The following is a 26,157-nucleotide window of genomic DNA, read 5'->3' on the forward strand; positions in this document are numbered from 1 at the left end:
TGTTACGGAGCATTTAACAGGCTGGTTCAAATAGACTCACCCAGCCTCTAACAACCGGGGGTCTCTGCCCTCCCGCCCCCTGCAACATCATAACAGTTAATACATTTTGTTGCTTGAAGTCTCTGCGGTCCATAACTCGAGAATGCATGATGCAATCTCCCCACCGATATCACCGGAATACTGTGGAAAGAGTACGCATCAGTATAAAACCAAACACGGCTTTCTTAGCATGTATAAAACCTTAGTTATCAAATATCCTTATTTCACAGCATTTATACTAACTGAACCAACTTAAATCTTATACCTTAAAGCTAATGGAGCCTTGTAAGTGAAAATGTAATGTGTGACTGTACGGGGTTTGATATGAAGACGCTAGTTAACTGGAGAAAGATGCGTGCGCTACTAAACAGTGTTTTTCTTATGCATTCGCTAATATGCGACTAGTTAACAGCGCTACTATGCGTATTATTGTGTATATGAGAAATTATGGAAGATGCAATTGCATGGTGCTAATAGTATTATCGCCACATGTACTAAAGTGTGAGTTTATCCAAAATGGCGCTTAGGCGGCCATTCGCAAAATGGCGTCTTGCGATCTCATTTCCAAGATGGCGTCTTGCAGCCAGTCGCAAGATGGCATCGCTACGATTCAATTTTAAACTGAATTGTCTCAGCCAATTACTCAGCTTCAACAGTCCACCCTTTGATAGCAAACAACATGCTATCACAATCTGCTATTTGAATTTAATTTAGGCTTACATTTACATATTATTTAGTGTTATTGTGGAATGGCACAAGGTCTTTCTTAATCCATCAATAATGCATCTCTGGGTGGGGACGTAAAACTACTATTATACGCACACCGCGGATCTTGGAAGATCATGTGAAAGGTGTGGGAATGCACCAGTCTTATATAAGCAGGCTTGAAGAGGAATTGAGACTTTACATTATCTGAGGTGTTCTAAAATAAATAACATTTCAATAATATATACTATGCATGTCTAGATACAATACATCAAATGATGGTATTTCCTAGTTCAGGGTTGTAATGCAGTTCTATATTTACCTCGGTAATCATATTGTCATTACTGACCACCATCATAGTTTCGTTCTTACATTTTACTCTATTTTTACATTTTCCAAACTTCAACAAAATAGGAACACACTGGACGCATATGCCAATTATTATGATGACAATTAGTATAAGGATCAAGAATTTGCCTATGCTGGCGATCACTTCCTGGACCCATTCCCCTTACTTGGTTCAGCCATGAAACCCATCCTTCTATCTTTTCCCCTACTTCAGCCACTGAAGCGTTATGGTTTTTACAAAACTCCCATTTTAGCTGTAGAATTTCATCCATCTTTCGGTCTATCACCTCCTGGGGGTCATTAGTATCATTGGTGACATAGGTGCAACATTTTACTCCAAATTGGGTAGCCAATGTTACGCAATACCCTCCAATAACAGCAGTTAAATAATTCAACACTAGCCTGTGTTGCACCAGTTCTTTCTTGTACGCTTGCAATTCTTTCCCTGTGTACCTGAACGTGTCATCATACATCTCGGTGAAATTATCTATCAATTTAGCAAGTTCCTGGATATATCTAAAATTTTATGTACCCCGAGCAATCCTGGTGGGATCCAATGCGACTAAAACTTGAAAGCCAGTTGTCTCACTGATTAACTGAGTGGCTTTATGTACGTCACCAGGTATCATATTTCTTTTGCCTCTATGTTCATATTGTGTGTGAAGATATGGTGACGTGTGTTCTTATGTATACTCAGCATTTCAACATGTTTAAAGGTCATAACTTTTGGGACTACTCTTCCCAGGTAACACAAACCTTCGGAACTCGGGGAGAGCCATTTATATGCTTTTCTTCCACATATGAAAAATACATTATCAGGGAGAACATAAGGAATGGTATGCATCATTATCATTAAGCACATTTCCCTTGCAAACAATCCTATTTGGTTTAACTCAATGTATACCGATACCTAAAATGTTTCCCACCAGACTTAATGGAGTGTAACAGATCATGGTTTATGGACTCATTATCAGCTCTTTGTGAGAAGGTCATCGTCTGATTATTCCCCGTCACTTCCCAACTCCCGGGTTTATTGAGGTTGGTTATGTTCAAACACAAAAGTGATCTATCTACTTGGAATTGATAGAGTTTGAAATGAGGTGGTTTGGATGAGAGGAATTTTCCATCCAATGTTTTCCCTTTTTGTAATTCTAAAATTTCTGTGATATTCAGCGGAAATGGCACCAACCCTACATTATGCTGTCCCTGTGGCACATGTGAACACACCCAGCAATCAGTTTGATTTAACACTTTGCCTACCATACTATGATAATCCTCTAAAGGATACCCACCCCAGTACGGGCTATATTTAGGTTGGCACCGTTGGATACAGTTCTCATCATCTAGGGACCCACAAAGCTCACAAATACAGGAATTTTCAGATGATAAACCTCTGCACTTTCCCCGAGTATCCGGAATGATAGCTCTCTTAACAATAACAGTACTAGGATTGGTCAGACACTCCCCTGATTGGCATTGCACTCCTCCTGACTCCACTCCATCGGCACTGCCATCAGCTCCCATTTCCTCTATCAGTCTCCCATAACAGAAACTGGATACTCCCGAACCAACCAAGATGGTGAACACTCTAAAAGAGAGTATGAAAATGAACACAGCAGACCCGTCCATTGTCACAACAAGACCTGCAGATTTCTTTTAGTTCAGGTATCTCACTACAACCTGTCCAATCCTCCCGGAACAAGCTCGCGAGCGACAGGTCCACACTATCAGCTTTGTCTCCAACTTGTTCCTCCACCGGTTGATTGACCTTTTTGCAGTGAGTGGAATGGACCCAGGTATCTCTCTCGGCCACCTTGAAAGATGTAGTACTCGTCAGCAGCACCTGGTTCGGACCTTCCCACCGATCAGTCAAACAACCGGAATGCAAGAAATTTCTGATCATAACATATTCTCCTGGTTCAACATCATGATAGTTAGTTTCAGGCATATCAAACAATTTCAGTTTCTGCTGCTGTTGCTTTAACTGCTTACTCATTGATATAAGATACTTTACAGTTACCTCGTTGTTACCCTTCAGGTCTTCCTGCGGACTTATAATCAAATGAGGTTGTCTACCAACAATATTTCAAATGGGGACAGATTCAGAGGAGGTCTAGGAGTGGTTCTTATGCTATGTAGAACCAAAGGTAATGCTTCTGGCAATCCTAGTCCAGCCTCTGCCATGATTTTACTTAGCTTATTTTTAATAGTCCCGTTCATCCTCTCTACCTTGGCACTGGCTTGTGGCCGGTAGGGGGTATGAAGTTGGCTATTAATACCCATCAGCTTACACATATTTTGAAAAACATCACCTGTGAAATGAGTACCCCTGTCACTTTCAATGATTCTAGGGATACCGTACCTGCATACAAATTCCAGAACTATTTTCTTGGCAGTAAACGCAGCAGTATTAGTGGCTGCTGGGTAGGCCTCAACCCAGTTAGAAAATACGTCTGTGCACACTAATACATACTTAAGGTTCCTGCAGGGTGGTAATTGGAAGAATCACCTGGAAAGGTCCATCAGTCGGTGGAATGTGGGATGGTTCGGTAGGGATCGCTTTCCCTATGTTCTTTCTCAAGCAGGTCAGACAGGACATTGCTATCTTTTCTGCTTGTGAAGAAAAACCTGGTGCACACCAGTATGCCCTCACCAACTTGCACATACCTTGTTTGCCCAGATGAGTCAGACCATGTGCTGCCTCAGCCAGGCTGGGGTAATATGTCTTGGGGGCTACTGGCTTACCTTGTCTGTCCCTCCAGAGCCCGGAGGACTCTTGCCCACATCCCTTGGACTTCCAGATGGATTTTTCCTGAGTTGAACACAAATTTTGCATCTCAATTAATTTCAGCATATCAATTGCTTGAAATGACATAATTGTTATAGTTGGAGAAAACATTTTTAACCCTGCTGCCCATTTTGCAGCTTCATCGGCTCTGTTGTTGCCCAGTGATACCGGGTCACTGGGCTTTGCATTTAATTACTGCCACCGCTTTGGGCAGTTGGATTGCTTCTAAAAGATGTTTTATGTGTTGGGAATGTGCAACTGGTGTGCCTGCTGTGGTCATAAAATTTCTCAGACGCCATAGAGCCCCAAAATCATGCACCACCCCGAACGCGTACCTCGAGTCAGTGTAAATGTTAGCAGATTTGCCTGCTGCCAGTTCACACGCTCTAGTTAGTGCTACTAACTCTGCCACCTGGGCTGAGTGAGGAGGACCAAGAGGTTTAGCTTCTATGATGTCTGTGTCATTTACAACAGCATAACCTGCACATAATTCACCTGTGTCTGTTTGTCTATGACAACTCCCATCCATATAAAAAGTTACATCCACATTCTCTAAAGGTGTGTCATGTATGTCAGGTCTAGCAGTAAAGGTCTGGTTCAGATATATCATACAATCGTGCATATCATCATGTCTGCTGAACTCACCTTCCGCCAGCAAACTTACTCCTTCCACCCTTTGTACATCATGTTGTACATATGGTAGGTATGTTGCTGGATTCAGCGTACTGCAACGTTTGACAGTAATATTTGCAGGAGTGATTAGTGATAGTTCCCATTTGGTTAACCTAGCTGAGGAGACGTGTCTGGTTTGAGCTGAGTTCAACAGAGCAGATACAGCATGGAGAGTGTAGACAATCATATCATGACCCAATACTACATCCTCACTTTTACTCACCAATAGAGCAGTAGCTGCTACACTTCTCAAACAGGTGGGGAGTGATCTTGCCACAGTATCCAATTGGGCACTGTAGTATGCTACGGGCCTACTGGCATCACCGTGTTTTTGTGTAAGGACACCTGCAGCACAACCATCGGCTTCCATACAATACAAATCAAAAGGTTTTTCATAATCAGGTATTCCCAATGCAGGAGCTTTTGTCAGGCTATTCTTAAGATTAAGGAAAGCCTGCTCTGATTCCTCTGTGTGTATGACATGATCGGGCTTTGAGGAAGAGACTAATTCCTGTAAAGGTAAGGCCAAAATAGAAAAACCTGGGATCCACATTCTACAATATCCACACATTCCCAAGAAGGTACGAATTTGCTGTTGATTCTGCGGCAGTGTCATGTTTTGTATGGCCTGGATTCTATCTGTTGTAAGATGTCGTAACCCCTGGGTTAGGCAGTGTCCCAAATATTTTACTCTGGATTGGCACGGCTGTAGTTTGTCCTTAGCCACCTTGTGTCCTGTTTGCGAGAGATGAAGTAACAAAAGTTTAGTATCATTCAAACATGACATAAACGAGTCAGGACATAGCAATAAATCGTCCACATATTGAATTAGAACAGATCCATTGGCAGGTTGAAAAGATTGTAAACAGTCGTGCAATGCCTGGGAGAAGATACTGGGGCTGTCTATGAAACCTTGGGGTAACCGTGTCCATGTGTATTGTAAACCTCTGTATGTAAATGCGAATAGATACTGACAGTCAGGATGGAGAGGCACGGAGAAGAAAGCAGAACAGAGGTCAATAATGGGTTGCATTTGGTGGGATCTGCATCAGAATGACAGCTGGATTTGGCACTACAGGGACTCTTGTACCAGCCTATAACCCCTCCCACCACTCTTCTTCACTGGAAAGTTGGGACTGTTGGCTACACTAGCTGTTCGAACTAAAATTCCCTGTTGCAATAATCGCTCATTTATTGGGAAACCCCCTAATTCTACCTCCTGTTTTAGTGGGTACTGGGGAATTTTTGGAGCTTGCCTACCGCTTTTTAAATTTACCATTACGGGGCTTACGTTTGCCATTAATCCAGTGTCCTGTCCATCTTTAGTCCAAAGGGAATCTAGAATTAGGGACAACATTTCATTTATCTGAGATTGATTTTCATTTAAACTTGTAGAGTGATACATTATCCTTTGGGGAGTGTTCAATATATCCCACACCTCATGTGCAACTCTCTCTGGGATATCTAAAAATACACCATTATGGGTGCAATATATAACACATCCCATCTTACATAACAAGTCTCTGCCCAGCAGGTTAGTAGGAGCTGCAGCAGCCAGAAGGAAAGAATGCTTGGTATGCAATGGCCCTATAGTAACCTCTGTGGACTTTGTTAAAGGATAATGTTCCACTTTACTTGTTACACCCATTGTTGGTACTGTCTCGTTGGTCACCTGTAAATTAAAGGGAGATTTTATCACTGACCTGGTAGCCCCTGTGTCTACAAGAAAAGGATATTCAGTACCAGCTACATCAACCATCATGACCGTTCTTCCCTAGTACTTCCTGTTAACCTGACTATCTGTAGACTACAGGTATGACCTGACCCCTAGTGTTGGCTACCATTCTCCAATAAAGCATTTGCTGGCCTCTGTGCATATCCCTTATGGGGATATCCAGGTTTTCCCTGATTTGGGGTTCCTACTCTTTTTACTGTACAGTTTCTACTTAAGTGTCCTGGTTGTTTACAGTTGAAACATGTTCGTGAATCGGGTGAAGACGTGTTGTTGTGAAGTTTGAGCAGAGGGTAAAGGTGGTGGATATGGGTAAGGATAGAGAGGGTTAGGGTATTGTGGGGGATAAGAAGTTTGTGAGTAGTATGGGACCTGTGGTTGTGTCAGGTTAATGGGATAGAGTTGTGTTTGTTGATGTGTGGGGTTAGTGAGGGCACATACTTGTTCAGGTGTGAGTGTGTGTGCAAGTGCAAGTGTGTCTGTTGGCTGTGATGTTACCGTCATTCCCTCCAGAGCATGGATACTGACAGCCATAAGTTTTTCGCTATGGGCTTCTCTCTTCTTTGAGATGTTTTTATCATGTTTGATGGCGGTTTCTATGAGGGCATCTATTGTGAGTCCCCGCCAGCCAGGCTGTGAGGTCTGAACCCGAGTTTTTAAATTCTCTTTCAGACCGTCCATGAGTACCGTGACTATCATTCCCCTGTGGTGAGTGCTAACTTTAATATCCTCTATCCCAGTGTACAGGGTGATAGCCTGCAGAGCCCAATCGCAATAATCTTCTGCAGTTCCACTCTCCTTTTGCTTAATGGTGAAAATTTTGTTCCAGTTAACTACTACAGTAAAATATATACCCAATTGAGTTACAATGTGGGAAATGTTACCTTGGTTTACTTGGTCTGTTAAGGGAACGTCACCATCCAATACACAAAACGTGATAAATTTTGTCACGTCGGTATTGTGTGGTAGACAGGCCCTTAACACCACTCGCCAATCTTTATTAGTGGGCTCATGTGAACTACCCAAATTTCTCAAAAATCTTTGACATTTGGCTATTTCCTTTTTGGGATTGGGGAAATAATTTATGATGGAATTTAGTTCTGCTCTTGTCCAAGGACAATGCATTATTACTTCCCTCGTTGGCACTATACCGTTCGCATCTGCATTTCCATTTGGAATGGTTATTGTCCGAATGGGATGCATACCGGTAGCGCTGCTACCTTTGACCTGGTTACCTGGCTGGGGGTTTAGGCCCTCATTCAGAGCCACTCGCTAGCGGCAGTACGCTCGTTCCGAGCGATGTTCGCACATCTGCGCATGCGTACGGATCGTTATACGCATGCGCGAACCAGTCAGTGCGGCCGAAATTCATGTGCTCGCAATATAGCGAATGCCTGCTATTTTGAGTGACAGAATGAAGCGTATGTGGGTGGTAACAGGGGAAGGTGCTTGAAAATGGGGAGTGGAGATCCGAACGCAGGCGTGCTTAAAGGTCAAAACGGGCGTTTTATGGGTGTGCATAATTAATACAGCAGCGTCATTGACCACGTCACTGGGTTATTTTAAAGCCAGAACTGCTCGCAAGATTGTGGTAGCAAAAACCAACCACAAGAATAGCGAGCAGTTCATACGCTGTACGATGTACTCGATTAATCTAATAAATAGCGGACATGACGTATGGTGCGTGCGGCCAGGGGGCGTTTTTATCAAAAAAACGAGCGTATGTTTTGCTCGCTCGTTCAGACTTAGAGGTGGGAACAGACTGCAATTTGCGAACGGATCATTTGAATAGCCACCCCTTGTTTTTGAACGAACTACCACAAATAGCGTCCGGCTCTGAATCAGGCCCTTAGTCTGCTGCTGCTACGTATGGTATGAACAACTTCCTCTATGGGTGCAGAGGGCATTAACACTTCCATTGCTGTTACCGATGGAGATGGCGGCAGCACTCATGATTGTGGTGATGCAGCATCTATCATCTGCACAGCATGGGAAATGGCAGACATTACAATAGGCTCATCATCCACATCATGAATATTTTCTTTATAGTTGCTTAAGAGAGGGTACAAGTTGCTTGTTACATTTTTATGGGTATTTTTGGTAACTGTACTTGCACCTCCATCCACATAAGGTGGGGGAGGTGAGCGTGAACTGCTGGCAATACTCTCTATGATGCTACCTTGTCGCATGGGCGCACCATTTTGCGGCTCACCCGTATTGCAATTTAGCGCCGCGGATGTATTTTCTGGCAATGTGCTCGCGACGCTAGTTTGTGTCATTTGCACATTTTTAAGCCACGCATCCCCTTCATGCTGCCACAGTTTTAAACATTAAAAATATTTAACCTTTTTCTCTCGGGAGCGCATCAGACTGATGTGATCTCGGACATTATCTAACACATTTTTATCAAAACTACCAATTCTGGGAAACGGTCTAACACTCTTCATCGTCATTTTAAACCATACATCACAATACCTTATTGCATAAGTACCGTACTTAGTATGCATAATACGACGAGCCGATCCGATCAGCACCTCCATTAGCAGCACATCATTGTCTAACATCTCTACTGTTTGCGCGGCTCCCATTCTGAGACAACTCCTATGCTTTTCAATGAAGATTTAAACTGGTGAAAGACAATCAAGATACTTTCACTTACCTGTGGACGATTTAAGTTGGCGGCGCCCACACACCTTGATAAGATTTGAAAAAGGCAACTTCCACACCTGGATAAGATTAGTAAGGCAACTTCCACACCTATGGAAGTTTATATGTCGGCCACTTCCACGCACCTCTCTACACCAAAGACAACAAGTACACCTGCTACTGTCTAACGGTAAAGCTGCTTACCAAGAGACTAGCGCTTAGCCCTTAAAGGTCATACGGTACCTTTAACTGTAGGGAACAAGTTACCCCTACCAACAAAACACTCACTGTTACACACTTTTTCCTGTGCAGAAAAATACACGTTAACCCAGATATTGGTAATAATTGAAAAATGTAAATCTCAACGGCTTTGTTCAAACACGTGGCAGCACAACCGGAAGTACGAATACGCTATTGTGCGACCAGTCACATACACAATAATGAGACTACCACACAACCATATGACAACCTTTAGCTGCGTACACAAAAGTGCATCTTTGTTGTGCGCAAATCTGCGACTTAGCCGTGTACTCAGTACTGCGGCACCCCTTTAAGCGTAAGGTTCTATCAACAGAGGAAAACAAACTTTTTCCTCTCATGTCCCTGGATTCTAGTCAGCTTCCTTGATTCACATGGAGATGGATAGTGATCTTTCAGCGCAAAGTGGTTGCTGGCAAACCCTGCATGTGGCCACTCCATACTTTGCTGAAATATCGATAGTCGTATGTACCGTGTGAGCAGGTAATTGACTTCACTACGAGCCCCCAACTAACAATACTAGATCAGAACCTCTAAACACACCTTCCTATACCTTCTACTATCCTGCCTATACCTTCTAAGGATGACGCTAATTTGTGTACGCAGTCATACAGTAAATAAAGACTTAGACCTGAAATCTGTGGTTCCAAAGCACAAGTATTATTCAAGTAAAAGTACAGTCAGTTACACGCAATTGATCCAGACACAATTTAGGTGCAAAGGAATTATACAGACCCAAGTACAGTATACATACGCAGCGCTTCCGGTACCAGGTGTTAGGTATCAGCAAGAAACCCCTCATCTATCAGCATTCAGCACGAAGACTAAAAACCCAGTGTTGGAGCATACATATTTATACCCCCCAAGAATAGACAAAACAATAGAGACATTTGTTGCTGATGCTATTGGTTCCCACGGGGGATCCATCTGTTACGGAGCATTTAACAGGCTGGTTCAAATAGACTCACCCAGCCTCTAACAACCGGGGGTCTCTGCCCTCCCGCCCCCTGCAACATCATAACAGTTAATACATTTTGTTGCTTGAAGTCTCTGCGGTCCATAACTCGAGAATGCATGATGCAATCTCCCCACCGATATCACCGGAATACTGTGGAAAGAGTACGCATCAGTATAAAACCAAACACGGCTTTCTTAGCATGTATAAAACCTTAGTTATCAAATATCCTTATTTCACAGCATTTATACTAACTGAACCAACTTAAATCTTATACCTTAAAGCTAATGGAGCCTTGTAAGTGAAAATGTAATGTGTGACTGTACGGGGTTTGATATGAAGACGCTAGTTAACTGGGGAAAGATGCGTGCGCTACTAAACAGTGTTTTTCTTATGCATTCGCTAATATGCGACTAGTTAACAGCGCTACTATGCGTATTATTGTGTATATGAGAAATTATGGAAGATGCAATTGCATGGTGCTAATAGTATTATCGCCACATGTACTAAAGTGTGAGTTTATCCAAAATGGCGCTTAGGCGGCCATTCGCAAAATGGCGTCTTGCGATCTCATTTCCAAGATGGCGTCTTGCAGCCAGTCGCAAGATGGCATCGCTACGATTCAATTTTAAACTGAATTGTCTCAGCCAATTACTCAGCTTCAACAGTCCACCCTTTGATAGCAAACAACATGCTATCACAATCTGCTATTTGAATTTAATTTAGGCTTACATTTACATATTATTTAGTGTTATTGTGGAATGGCACAAGGTCTTTCTTAATCCATCAATAATGCATCTCTGGGTGGGGACGTAAAACTACTATTATACGCACACCGCGGATCTTGGAAGATCATGTGAAAGGTGTGGGAATGCACCAGTCTTATATAAGCAGGCTTGAAGAGGAATTGAGACTTTACATTATCTGAGGTGTTCTAAAATAAATAACATTTCAATAATATATACTATGCATGTCTAGATACAATACATCAAATGATGGTATTTCCTAGTTCAGGGTTGTAATGCAGTTCTATATTTACCTCGGTAATCATATTGTCATTACTGACCACCATCATAGTTTCGTTCTTACATTTTACTCTATTTTTACATTTTCCAAACTTCAACAAAATAGGAACACACTGGACGCATATGCCAATTATTATGATGACAATTAGTATAAGGATCAAGAATTTGCCTATGCTGGCGATCACTTCCTGGACCCATTCCCCTTACTTGGTTCAGCCATGAAACCCATCCTTCTATCTTTTCCCCTACTTCAGCCACTGAAGCGTTATGGTTTTTACAAAACTCCCATTTTAGCTGTAGAATTTCATCCATCTTTCGGTCTATCACCTCCTGGGGGTCGTTAGTATCATTGGTGACATAGGTGCAACATTTTACTCCAAATTGGGTAGCCAATGTTACGCAATACCCTCCAATAACAGCAGTTAAATAATTCAACACTAGCCTGTGTTGCACCAGTTCTTTCTTGTACGCTTGCAATTCTTTCCCTGTGTACCTGAACGTGTCATCATACATCTCGGTGAAATTATCTATCAATTTAGCAAGTTCCTGGATATATCTAAAATTTTATGTACCCCGAGCAATCCTGGTGGGATCCAATGCGACTAAAACTTGAAAGCCAGTTGTCTCACTGATTAACTGAGTGGCTTTATGTACGTCACCAGGTATCATATTTCTTTTGCCTCTATGTTCATATTGTGTGTGAAGATATGGTGACGTGTGTTCTTATGTATACTCAGCATTTCAACATGTTTAAAGGTCATAACTTTTGGGACTACTCTTCCCAGGTAACACAAACCTTCGGAACTCGGGGAGAGCCATTTATATGCTTTTCTTCCACATATGAAAAATACATTATCAGGGAGAACATAAGGAATGGTATGCATCATTATCATTAAGCACATTTCCCTTGCAAACAATCCTATTTGGTTTAACTCAATGTATACCGATACCTAAAATGTTTCCCACCAGACTTAATGGAGTGTAACAGATCATGGTTTATGGACTCATTATCAGCTCTTTGTGAGAAGGTCATCGTCTGATTATTCCCCGTCACTTCCCAACTCCCGGGTTTATTGAGGTTGGTTATGTTCAAACACAAAAGTGATCTATCTACTTGGAATTGATAGAGTTTGAAATGAGGTGGTTTGGATGAGAGGAATTTTCCATCCAATGTTTTCCCTTTTTGTAATTCTAAAATTTCTGTGATATTCAGCGGAAATGGCACCAACCCTACATTATGCTGTCCCTGTGGCACATGTGAACACACCCAGCAATCAGTTTGATTTAACACTTTGCCTACCATACTATGATAATCCTCTAAAGGATACCCACCCCAGTACAGGCTATATTTAGGTTGGCACCGTTGGATACAGTTCTCATCATCTAGGGACCCACAAAGCTCACGAATACAGGAATTTTCAGATGATAAACCTCTGCACTTTCCCCGAGTATCCGGAATGATAGCTCTCTTAACAATAACAGTACTAGGATTGGTCAGACACTCCCCTGATTGGCATTGCACTCCTCCTGACTCCACTCCATCGGCACTGCCATCAGCTCCCATTTCCTCTATCAGTCTCCCATAACAGAAACTGGATACTCCCGAACCAACCAAGATGGTGAACACTCTAAAAGAGAGTATGAAAATGAACACAGCAGACCCGTCCATTGTCACAACAAGACCTGCAGATTTCTTTTAGTTCAGGTATCTCACTACAACCTGTCCAATCCTCCCGGAACAAGCTCGCGAGCGACAGGTCCACACTATCAGCTTTGTCTCCAACTTGTTCCTCCACCGGTTGATTGACCTTTTTGCAGTGAGTGGAATGGACCCAGGTATCTCTCTCGGCCACCTTGAAAGATGTAGTACTCGTCAGCAGCACCTGGTTCGGACCTTCCCACCGATCAGTCAAACAACCGGAATGCAAGAAATTTCTGATCATAACATATTCTCCTGGTTCAACATCATGATAGTTAGTTTCAGGCATATCAAACAATTTCAGTTTCTGCTGCTGTTGCTTTAACTGCTTACTCATTGATATAAGATACTTTACAGTTACCTCGTTGTTACCCTTCAGGTCTTCCTGCGGACTTATAATCAAATGAGGTTGTCTACCAACAATATTTCAAATGGGGACAGATTCAGAGGAGGTCTAGGAGTGGTTCTTATGCTATGTAGAACCAAAGGTAATGCTTCTGGCCATCCTAGTCCAGCCTCTGCCATGATTTTACTTAGCTTATTTTTAATAGTCCCGTTCATCCTCTCTACCTTGGCACTGGCTTGTGGCCGGTAGGGGGTATGAAGTTGGCTATTAATACCCATCAGCTTACACATATTTTGAAAAACATCACCTGTGAAATGAGTACCCCTGTCACTTTCAATGATTCTAGGGATACCGTACCTGCATACAAATTCCAGAACTATTTTCTTGGCAGTAAACGCAGCAGTATTAGTGGCTGCTGGGTAGGCCTCAACCCAGTTAGAAAATACGTCTGTGCACACTAATACATACTTAAGGTTCCTGCAGGGTGGTAATTGGAAGAAATCAATTTGTATCACCTGGAAAGGTCCATCAGTCGGTGGAATGTGGGATGGTTCGGTAGGGATCGCTTTCCCTATGTTCTTTCTCAAGCAGGTCAGACAGGACATTGCTATCTTTTCTGCTTGTGAAGAAAAACCTGGTGCACACCAGTATGCCCTCACCAACTTGCACATACCTTGTTTGCCCAGATGAGTCAGACCATGTGCTGCCTCAGCCAGGCTGGGGTAATATGTCTTGGGGGCTACTGGCTTACCTTGTCTGTCCCTCCAGAGCCCGGAGGACTCTTGCCCACATCCCTTGGACTTCCAGATGGATTTTTCCTGAGTTGAACACAAATTTTGCATCTCAATTAATTTCAGCATATCAATTGCTTGAAATGACATAATTGTTATAGTTGGAGAAAACATTTTTAACCCTGCTGCCCATTTTGCAGCTTCATCGGCTCTGTTGTTGCCCAGCGACACCGGGTCACTGGGCTTTGCATTTAATTACTGCCACCGCTTTGGGCAGTTGGATTGCTTCTAAAAGATGTTTTATGTGTTGGGAATGTGCAACTGGTGTGCCTGCTGTGGTCATAAAATTTCTCAGACGCCATAGAGCCCCAAAATCATGCACCACCCCGAACGCGTACCTCGAGTCAGTGTAAATGTTAGCAGATTTGCCTGCTGCCAGTTCACACGCTCTAGTTAGTGCTACTAACTCTGCCACCTGGGCTGAGTGAGGAGGACCAAGAGGTTTAGCTTCTATGATGTCTGTGTCATTTACAACAGCATAACCTGCACATAATTCACCTGTGTCTGTTTGTCTATGACAACTCCCATCCATATAAAAAGTTACATCCACATTCTCTAAAGGTGTGTCATGTATGTCAGGTCTAGCAGTAAAGGTCTGGTTCAGATATATCATACAATCGTGCATATCATCATGTCTGCTGAACTCACCTTCCGCCAGCAAACTTACTCCTTCCACCCTTTGTACATCATGTTGTACCTATGGTAGGTATGTTGCTGGATTCAGCGTACTGCAACGTTTGACAGTAATATTTGCAGGAGTGATTAGTGATAGTTCCCATTTGGTTAACCTAGCTGAGGAGACGTGTCTGGTTTGAGCTGAGTTCAACAGAGCAGATACAGGATGGATAGTGTAGACAATCATATCATGACCCAATACTACATCCTCACTTTTACTCACCAATAGAGCAGTAGCTGCTACACTTCTCAAACAGGTGGGGAGTGATCTTGCCACAGTATCCAATTGGGCACTGTAGTATGCTACGGGCCTACTGGCATCACCGTGTTTTTGTGTAAGGACACCTGCAGCACAACCATCGGCTTCCATACAATACAAATCAAAAGGTTTTTCATAATCAGGTATTCCCAATGCAGGAGCTTTTGTCAGGCTATTCTTAAGATTAAGGAAAGCCTGCTCTGATTCCTCTGTGTGTATGACATGATCGGGCTTTGAGGAAGAGACTAATTCCTGTAAAGGTAAGGCCAAAATAGAAAAACCTGGGATCCACATTCTACAATATCCACACATTCCCAAGAAGGTACGAATTTGCTGTTGATTCTGCGGCAGTGTCATGTTTTGTATGGCCTGGATTCTATCTGTTGTAAGATGTCGTAACCCCTGGGTTAGGCAGTGTCCCAAATATTTTACTCTGGATTGGCACGGCTGTAGTTTGTCCTTAGCCACCTTGTGTCCTGTTTGCGAGAGATGAAGTAACAAAAGTTTAGTATCATTCAAACATGACATAAACGAGTCAGGACATAGCAATAAATCGTCCACATATTGAATTAGAACAGATCCATTGGCAGGTTGAAAAGATTGTAAACAGTCGTGCAATGCCTGGGAGAAGATACTGGGGCTGTCTATGAAACCTTGGGGTAACCGTGTCCATGTGTATTGTAAACCTCTGTATGTAAATGCGAATAGATACTGACAGTCAGGATGGAGAGGCACGGAGAAGAAAGCAGAACAGAGGTCAATAATGGGTTGCATTTGGTGGGATCTGCATCAGAATGACAGCTGGATTTGGCACTACAGGGACTCTTGTACCAGCCTATAACCCCTCCCACCACTCTTCTTCACTGGAAAGTTGGGAATGTTGGCTACACTAGCTGTTCGAACTAAAATTCCCTGTTGCAATAATCGCTCATTTATTGGGAAACCCCCTAATTCTACCTCCTGTTTTAGTGGGTACTGGGGAATTTTTGGAGCTTGCCTACCGCTTTTTAAATTTACCATTACGGGGCTTACGTTTGCCATTAATCCAGTGTCCTGTCCATCTTTAGTCCAAAGGGAATCTAGAATTAGGGACAACATTTCATTTATCTGAGATTGATTTTCATTTAAACTTGTAGAGTGATACATTATCCTTTGGGGAGTGTTCAATATATCCCACACCTCATGTGCAACTCTCTCTGGGATATCTAAAAATACACCATCATGGGTGCAATATATAACACATCCCATCTTACATAACAAGTCTCTGCCCAGCAGGTTAGTAGGAGCTGCAGCAGCCAGAAGGAAAGAATGCTTGGTATGCAATGGCCCTATAGTAACCTCTGTGGACTTTGTTAAAGGATAATGTTCCACTTTACTTGTTACACCCATTGTTGGTACTGTCTCGTTGGTCACCTGTAAATTAAAGGGAGATTTTATCACTGACCTGGTAGCCCCTGTGTCTACAAGAAAAGGATATTCAGTACCAGCTACATCAACCATCATGACCGTTCTTCCCTAGTACTTCCTGTTAACCTGACTATCTGTAGACTACAGGTATGACCTGACCCCTAGTGTTGGCTACCATTCTCCAATAAAGCATTTGCTGGCCTCTGTGCATATCCCTTATGGGGATATCCAGGTTTTCCCTGATTTGGGGTTCCTACTCTTTTTACTGTACAGTTTCTACTTAAGTGTCCTGGTTGTTTACAGTTGAAACATGTTCGTGAATCGGGTGAAGACGTGTTGTTGTGAAGTTTGAGCAGAGGGTAAAGGTGGTGGATATGGGTAAGGATAGAGAGGGTTAGGGTATTGTGGGGGATAAGAAGTTTGTGAGTAGTATGGGACCTGTGGTTGTGTCAGGTTAATGGGATAGAGTTGTGTTTGTTGATGTGTGGGGTTAGTGAGGGCACATACTTGTTCAGGTGTGAGTGTGTGTGCAAGTGCAAGTGTGTCTGTTGGCTGTGATGTTACCGTCATTCCCTCCAGAGCATGGATACTGACAGCCATAAGTTTTTCGCTATGGGCTTCTCTCTTCTTTGAGATGTTTTTATCATGTTTGATGGCGGTTTCTATGAGGGCATCTATTGTGAGTCCCCGCCAGCCAGGCTGTGAGGTCTGAACCCGAGTTTTTAAATTCTCTTTCAGACCGTCCATGAGTACCGTGACTATCATTCCCCTGTGGTGAGTGCTAACTTTAATATCCTCTATCCCAGTGTACAGGGTGATAGCCTGCAGAGCCCAATCGCAATAATCTTCTGCAGTTCCACTCTCCTTTTGCTTAATGGTGAAAATTTTGTTCCAGTTAACTACTACAGTAAAATATATACCCAATTGAGTTACAATGTGGGAAATGTTACCTTGGTTTACTTGGTCTGTTAAGGGAACGTCACCATCCAATACACAAAACGTGATAAATTTTGTCACGTCGGTATTGTGTGGTAGACAGGCCCTTAACACCACTCGCCAATCTTTATTAGTGGGCTCATGTGAACTACCCAAATTTCTCAAAAATCTTTGACATTTGGCTATTTCCTTTTTGGGATTGGGGAAATAATTTATGATGGAATTTAGTTCTGCTCTTGTCCAAGGACAATGCATTATTACTTCCCTCGTTGGCACTATACCGTTCGCATCTGCATTTCCATTTGGAATGGTTATTGTCCGAATGGGATGCATACCGGTAGCGCTGCTACCTTTGACCTGGTTACCTGGCTGGGGGTTTAGGCCCTCATTCAGAGCCACTCGCTAGCGGCAGTACGCTCGTTCCGAGCGATGTTCGCACATCTGCGCATGCGTACGGATCGTTATACGCATGCGCGAACCAGTCAGTGCGGCCGAAATTCATGTGCTCGCAATATAGCGAATGCCTGCTATTTTGAGTGACAGAATGAAGCGTATGTGGGTGGTAACAGGGGAAGGTGCTTGAAAATGGGGAGTGGAGATCCGAACGCAGGCGTGCTTAAAGGTCAAAACGGGCGTTTTATGGGTGTGCATAATTAATACAGCAGCGTCATTGACCACGTCACTGGGTTATTTTAAAGCCAGAACTGCTCGCAAGATTGTGGTAGCAAAAACCAACCACAAGAATAGCGAGCAGTTCATACGCTGTACGATGTACTCGATTAATCTAATAAATAGCGGACATGACGTATGGTGCGTGCGGCCAGGGGGCGTTTTTATCAAAAAAACGAGCGTATGTTTTGCTCGCTCGTTCAGACTTAGAGGTGGGAACAGACTGCAATTTGCGAACGGATCATTTGAATAGCCACCCCTTGTTTTTGAACGAACTACCACAAATAGCGTCCGGCTCTGAATCAGGCCCTTAGTCTGCTGCTGCTACGTATGGTATGAACAACTTCCTCTATGGGTGCAGAGGGCATTAACACTTCCATTGCTGTTACCGATGGAGATGGCGGCAGCACTCATGATTGTGGTGATGCAGCATCTATCATCTGCACAGCATGGGAAATGGCAGACATTACAATAGGCTCATCATCCACATCATGAATATTTTCTTTATAGTTGCTTAAGAGAGGGTACAAGTTGCTTGTTACATTTTTATGGGTATTTTTGGTAACTGTACTTGCACCTCCATCCACATAAGGTGGGGGAGGTGAGCGTGAACTGCTGGCAATACTCTCTATGATGCTACCTTGTCGCATGGGCGCACCATTTTGCGGCTCACCCGTATTGCAATTTAGCGCCGCGGATGTATTTTCTGGCAATGTGCTCGCGACGCTAGTTTGCGTCATTTGCACATTTTTAAGCCACGCATCCCCTTCATGCTGCCACAGTTTTAAACATTAAAAATATTTAACCTTTTTCTCTCGGGAGCGCATCAGACTGATGTGATCTCGGACATTATCTAACACATTTTTATCAAAACTACCAATTCTGGGAAACGGTCTAACACTCTTCATCGTCATTTTAAACCATACATCACAATACCTTATTGCATAAGTACCGTACTTAGTATGCATAATACGACGAGCCGATCCGATCAGCACCTCCATTAGCAGCACATCATTGTCTAACATCTCTACTGTTTGCGCGGCTCCCATTCTGAGACAACTCCTATGCTTTTCAATGAAGATTTAAACTGGTGAAAGACAATCAAGATACTTTCACTTACCTGTGGACGATTTAAGTTGGCGGCGCCCACACACCTTGATAAGATTTGAAAAAGGCAACTTCCACACCTGGATAAGATTAGTAAGGCAACTTCCACACCTATGGAAGTTTATATGTCGGCCACTTCCACGCACCTCTCTACACCAAAGACAACAAGTACACCTGCTACTGTCTAACGGTAAAGCTGCTTACCAAGAGACTAGCGCTTAGCCCTTAAAGGTCATACGGTACCTTTAACTGTAGGGAACAAGTTACCCCTACCAACAAAACACTCACTGTTACACACTTTTTCCTGTGCAGAAAAATACACGTTAACCCAGATATTGGTAATAATTGAAAAATGTAAATCTCAACGGCTTTGTTCAAACACGTGGCAGCACAACCGGAAGTACGAATACGCTATTGTGCGACCAGTCACATACACAATAATGAGACTACCACACAACCATATGACAACCTTTAGCTGCGTACACAAAAGTGCATCTTTGTTGTGCGCAAATCTGCGACTTAGCCGTGTACTCAGTACTGCGGCACCCCTTTAAGCGTAAGGTTCTATCAACAGAGGAAAACAAACTTTTTCCTCTCATGTCCCTGGATTCTAGTCAGCTTCCTTGATTCACACGGAGATGGATAGTGATCTTTCAGCGCAAAGTGGTTGCTGGCAAACCCTGCATGTGGCCACTCCATACTTTGCTGAAATATCGATAGTCGTATGTACCGTGTGAGCAGGTAATTGACTTCACTACGAGCCCCCAACTAACAATACTAGATCAGAACCTCTAAACACACCTTCCTATACCTTCTACTATCCTGCCTATACCTTCTAAGGATGACGCTAATTTGTGTACGCAGTCATACAGTAAATAAAGACTTAGACCTGAAATCTGTGGTTCCAAAGCACAAGTATTATTCAAGTAAAAGTACAGTCAGTTACACGCAATTGATCCAGACACAATTTAGGTGCAAAGGAATTATACAGACCCAAGTACAGTATACATACGCAGCGCTTCCGGTACCAGGTGTTAGGTATCAGCAAGAAACCCCTCATCTATCAGCATTCAGCACGAAGACTAAAAACCCAGTGTTGGAGCATACATATTTATACCCCCCAAGAATAGACAAAACAATAGAGACATTTGTTGCTGATGCTATTGGTTCCCACGGGGGATCCATCTGTTACGGAGCATTTAACAGGCTGGTTCAAATAGACTCACCCAGCCTCTAACAACCGGGGGTCTCTGCCCTCCCGCCCCCTGCAACATCATAACAGTTAATACATTTTGTTGCTTGAAGTCTCTGCGGTCCATAACTCGAGAATGCATGATGCAATCTCCCCACCGATATCACCGGAATACTGTGGAAAGAGTACGCATCAGTATAAAACCAAACACGGCTTTCTTAGCATGTATAAAACCTTAGTTATCAAATATCCTTATTTCACAGCATTTATACTAACTGAACCAACTTAAATCTTATACCTTAAAGCTAATGGAGCCTTGTAAGTGAAAATGTAATGTGTGACTGTACGGGGTTTGATATGAAGACGCTAGTTAACTGGGGAAAGATGCGTGCGCTACTAAACAGTGTTTTTCTTATGCATTCGCTAATATGCGACTAGTTAACAGCGCTACTATGCGTATTATTGTGTATATGAGAAATTATGGAAGATGCAATTGCATGGTGCTAATAGTATTATCGCCACATGTACTAAAGTGTGAGTTTATCCAAAATGGCGCTTAGGCGGCCATTCGCAAAATGGCGTCTTGCGATCTCATTTCCAAGATGGCGTCTTGCAGCCAGTCGCAAGATGGCATCGCTACGATTCAATTTTAAACTGAATTGTCTCAGCCAATTACTCAGCTTCAACAGTCCACCCTTTGATAGCAAACAACATGCTATCACAATCTGCTATTTGAATTTAATTTAGGCTTACATTTACATATTATTTAGTGTTATTGTGGAATGGCACAAGGTCTTTCTTAATCCATCAATAATGCATCTCTGGGTGGGGACGTAAAACTACTATTATACGCACACCGCGGATCTTGGAAGATCATGTGAAAGGTGTGGGAATGCACCAGTCTTATATAAGCAGGCTTGAAGAGGAATTGAGACTTTACGTTATCTGAGGTGTTCTAAAATAAATAACATTTCAATAATATATACTATGCATGTCTAGATACAATACATCAAATGATGGTATTTCCTAGTTCAGGGTTGTAATGCAGTTCTATATTTACCTCGGTAATCATATTGTCATTACTGACCACCATCATAGTTTCGTTCTTACATTTTACTCTATTTTTACATTTTCCAAACTTCAACAAAATAGGAACACACTGGACGCATATGTCAATTATTATGATGACAATTAGTATAAGGATCAAGAATTTGCCTATGCTGGCGATCACTTCCTGGACCCATTCCCCTTACTTGGTTCAGCCATGAAACCCATCCTTCTATCTTTTCCCCTACTTCAGCCACTGAAGCGTTATGGTTTTTACAAAACTCCCATTTTAGCTGTAGAATTTCATCCATCTTTCGGTCTATCACCTCCTGGGGGTCGTTAGTATCATTGGTGACATAGGTGCAACATTTTACTCCAAATTGGGTAGCCAATGTTACGCAATACCCTCCAATAACAGCAGTTAAATAATTCAACACTAGCCTGTGTTGCACCAGTTCTTTCTTGTACGCTTGCAATTCTTTCCCTGTGTACCTGAACGTGTCATCATACATCTCGGTGAAATTATCTATCAATTTAGCAAGTTCCTGGATATATCTAAAATTTTATGTACCCCGAGCAATCCTGGTGGGATCCAATGCGACTAAAACTTGAAAGCCAGTTGTCTCACTGATTAACTGAGTGGCTTTATGTACGTCACCAGGTATCATATTTCTTTTGCCTCTATGTTCATATTGTGTGTGAAGATATGGTGACGTGTGTTCTTATGTATACTCAGCATTTCAACATGTTTAAAGGTCATAACTTTTGGGACTACTCTTCCCAGGTAACACAAACCTTCGGAACTCGGGGAGAGCCATTTATATGCTTTTCTTCCACATATGAAAAATACATTATCAGGGAGAACATAAGGAATGGTATGCATCATTATCATTAAGCACATTTCCCTTGCAAACAATCCTATTTGGTTTAACTCAATGTATACCGATACCTAAAATGTTTCCCACCAGACTTAATGGAGTGTAACAGATCATGGTTTATGGACTCATTATCAGCTCTTTGTGAGAAGGTCATCGTCTGATTATTCCCCGTCACTTCCCAACTCCCGGGTTTATTGAGGTTGGTTATGTTCAAACACAAAAGTGATCTATCTACTTGGAATTGATAGAGTTTGAAATGAGGTGGTTTGGATGAGAGGAATTTTCCATCCAATGTTTTCCCTTTTTGTAATTCTAAAATTTCTGTGATATTCAGCGGAAATGGCACCAACCCTACATTATGCTGTCCCTGTGGCACATGTGAACACACCCAGCAATCAGTTTGATTTAACACTTTGCCTACCATACTATGATAATCCTCTAAAGGATACCCACCCCAGTACGGGCTATATTTAGGTTGGCACCGTTGGATACAGTTCTCATCATCTAGGGACCCACAAAGCTCACAAATACAGGAATTTTCAGATGATAAACCTCTGCACTTTCCCCGAGTATTCGGAATGATAGCTCTCTTAACAATAACAGTACTAGGATTGGTCAGACACTCCCCTGATTGGCATTGCACTCCTCCTGACTCCACTCCATCGGCACTGCCATCAGCTCCCATTTCCTCTATCAGTCTCCCATAACAGAAACTGGATACTCCCGAACCAACCAAGATGGTGAACACTCTAAAAGAGAGTATGAAAATGAACACAGCAGACCCGTCCATTGTCACAACAAGACCTGCAGATTTCTTTTAGTTCAGGTATCTCACTACAACCTGTCCAATCCTCCCGGAACAAGCTCGCGAGCGACAGGTCCACACTATCAGCTTTGTCTCCAACTTGTTCCTCCACCGGTTGATTGACCTTTTTGCAGTGAGTGGAATGGACCCAGGTATCTCTCTCGGCCACCTTGAAAGATGTAGTACTCGTCAGCAGCACCTGGTTCGGACCTTCCCACCGATCAGTCAAACAACCGGAATGCAAGAAATTTCTGATCATAACATATTCTCCTGGTTCAACATCATGATAGTTAGTTTCAGGCATATCAAACAATTTCAGTTTCTGCTGCTGTTGCTTTAACTGCTTACTCATTGATATAAGATACTTTACAGTTACCTCGTTGTTACCCTTCAGGTCTTCCTGCGGACTTATAATCAAATGAGGTTGTCTACCAACAATATTTCAAATGGGGACAGATTCAGAGGAGGTCTAGGAGTGGTTCTTATGCTATGTAGAACCAAAGGTAATGCTTCTGGCCATCCTAGTCCAGCCTCTGCCATGATTTTACTTAGCTTATTTTTAATAGTCCCGTTCATCCTCTCTACCTTGGCACTGGCTTGTGGCCGGTAGGGGGTATGAAGTTGGCTATTAATACCCATCAGCTTACACATATTTTGAAAAACATCACCTGTGAAATGAGTACCCCTGTCACTTTCAATGATTCTAGGGATACCGTACCTGCATACAAATTCCAGAACTATTTTCTTGGCAGTAAACGCAGCAGTATTAGTGGCTGCTGGGTAGGCCTCAACCCAGTTAGAAAATACGTCTGTGCACACTAATACATACTTAAGGTTCCTGCAGGGTGGTAATTGGAAGAAATCAATTTGTATCACCTGGAAAGGTCCATCAGTCGGTGGAATGTGGGATGGTTCGGTAGGGATCGCTTTCCCTATGTTCTTTCTCAAGCAGGTCAGACAGGACATTGCTATCTTTTCTGCTTGTGAAGAAAAACCTGGTGCACACCAGTATGCCCTCACCAACTTGCACATACCTTGTTTGCCCAGATGAGTCAGACCATGTGCTGCCTCAGCCAGGCTGGGGTAATATGTCTTGGGGGCTACTGGCTTACCTTGTCTGTCCCTCCAGAGCCCGGAGGACTCTTGCCCACATCCCTTGGACTTCCAGATGGATTTTTCCTGAGTTGAACACAAATTTTGCATCTCAATTAATTTCAGCATATCAATTGCTTGAAATGACATAATTGTTATAGTTGGAGAAAACATTTTTAACCCTGCTGCCCATTTTGCAGCTTCATCGGCTCTGTTGTTGCCCAGCGACACCGGGTCACTGGGCTTTGCATTTAATTACTGCCACCGCTTTGGGCAGTTGGATTGCTTCTAAAAGATGTTTTATGTGTTGGGAATGTGCAACTGGTGTGCCTGCTGTGGTCATAAAATTTCTCAGACGCCATAGAGCCCCAAAATCATGCACCACCCCGAACGCGTACCTCGAGTCAGTGTAAATGTTAGCAGATTTGCCTGCTGCCAGTTCACACGCTCTAGTTAGTGCTACTAACTCTGCCACCTGGGCTGAGTGAGGAGGACCAAGAGGTTTAGCTTCTATGATGTCTGTGTCATTTACAACAGCATAACCTGCACATAATTCACCTGTGTCTGTTTGTCTATGACAACTCCCATCCATATAAAAAGTTACATCCACATTCTCTAAAGGTGTGTCATGTATGTCAGGTCTAGCAGTAAAGGTCTGGTTCAGATATATCATACAATCGTGCATATCATCATGTCTGCTGAACTCACCTTCCGCCAGCAAACTTACTCCTTCCACCCTTTGTACATCATGTTGTACCTATGGTAGGTATGTTGCTGGATTCAGCGTACTGCAACGTTTGACAGTAATATTTGCAGGAGTGATTAGTGATAGTTCCCATTTGGTTAACCTAGCTGAGGAGACGTGTCTGGTTTGAGCTGAGTTCAACAGAGCAGATACAGCATGGAGAGTGTAGACAATCATATCATGACCCAATACTACATCCTCACTTTTACTCACCAATAGAGCAGTAGCTGCTACACTTCTCAAACAGGTGGGGAGTGATCTTGCCACAGTATCCAATTGGGCACTGTAGTATGCTACGGGCCTACTGGCATCACCGTGTTTTTGTGTAAGGACACCTGCAGCACAACCATCGGCTTCCATACAATACAAATCAAAAGGTTTTTCATAATCAGGTATTCCCAATGCAGGAGCTTTTGTCAGGCTATTCTTAAGATTAAGGAAAGCCTGCTCTGATTCCTCTGTGTGTATGACATGATCGGGCTTTGAGGAAGAGACTAATTCCTGTAAAGGTAAGGCCAAAATAGAAAAACCTGGGATCCACATTCTACAATATCCACACATTCCCAAGAAGGTACGAATTTGCTGTTGATTCTGCGGCAGTGTCATGTTTTGTATGGCCTGGATTCTATCTGTTGTAAGATGTCGTAACCCCTGGGTTAGGCAGTGTCCCAAATATTTTACTCTGGATTGGCACGGCTGTAGTTTGTCCTTAGCCACCTTGTGTCCTGTTTGCGAGAGATGAAGTAACAAAAGTTTAGTATCATTCAAACATGACATAAACGAGTCAGGACATAGCAATAAATCGTCCACATATTGAATTAGAACAGATCCATTGGCAGGTTGAAAAGATTGTAAACAGTCGTGCAATGCCTGGGAGAAGATACTGGGGCTGTCTATGAAACCTTGGGGTAACCGTGTCCATGTGTATTGTAAACCTCTGTATGTAAATGCGAATAGATACTGACAGTCAGGATGGAGAGGCACGGAGAAGAAAGCAGAACAGAGGTCAATAATGGGTTGCATTTGGTGGGATCTGCATCAGAATGACAGCTGGATTTGGCACTACAGGGACTCTTGTACCAGCCTATAACCCCTCCCACCACTCTTCTTCACTGGAAAGTTGGGACTGTTGGCTACACTAGCTGTTCGAACTAAAATTCCCTGTTGCAATAATCGCTCATTTATTGGGAAACCCCCTAATTCTACCTCCTGTTTTAGTGGGTACTGGGGAATTTTTGGAGCTTGCCTACCACTTTTTAAATTTACCATTACGGGGCTTACGTTTGCCATTAATCCAGTGTCCTGTCCATCTTTAGTCCAAAGGGAATCTAGAATTAGGGA

Source organism: Taudactylus pleione, unplaced genomic scaffold, assembly GCF_031769625.1.
Source record: "Taudactylus pleione unplaced genomic scaffold, aTauple2 ptg000116l, whole genome shotgun sequence".
NCBI lineage: Eukaryota > Metazoa > Chordata > Amphibia > Anura > Myobatrachidae > Taudactylus > Taudactylus pleione.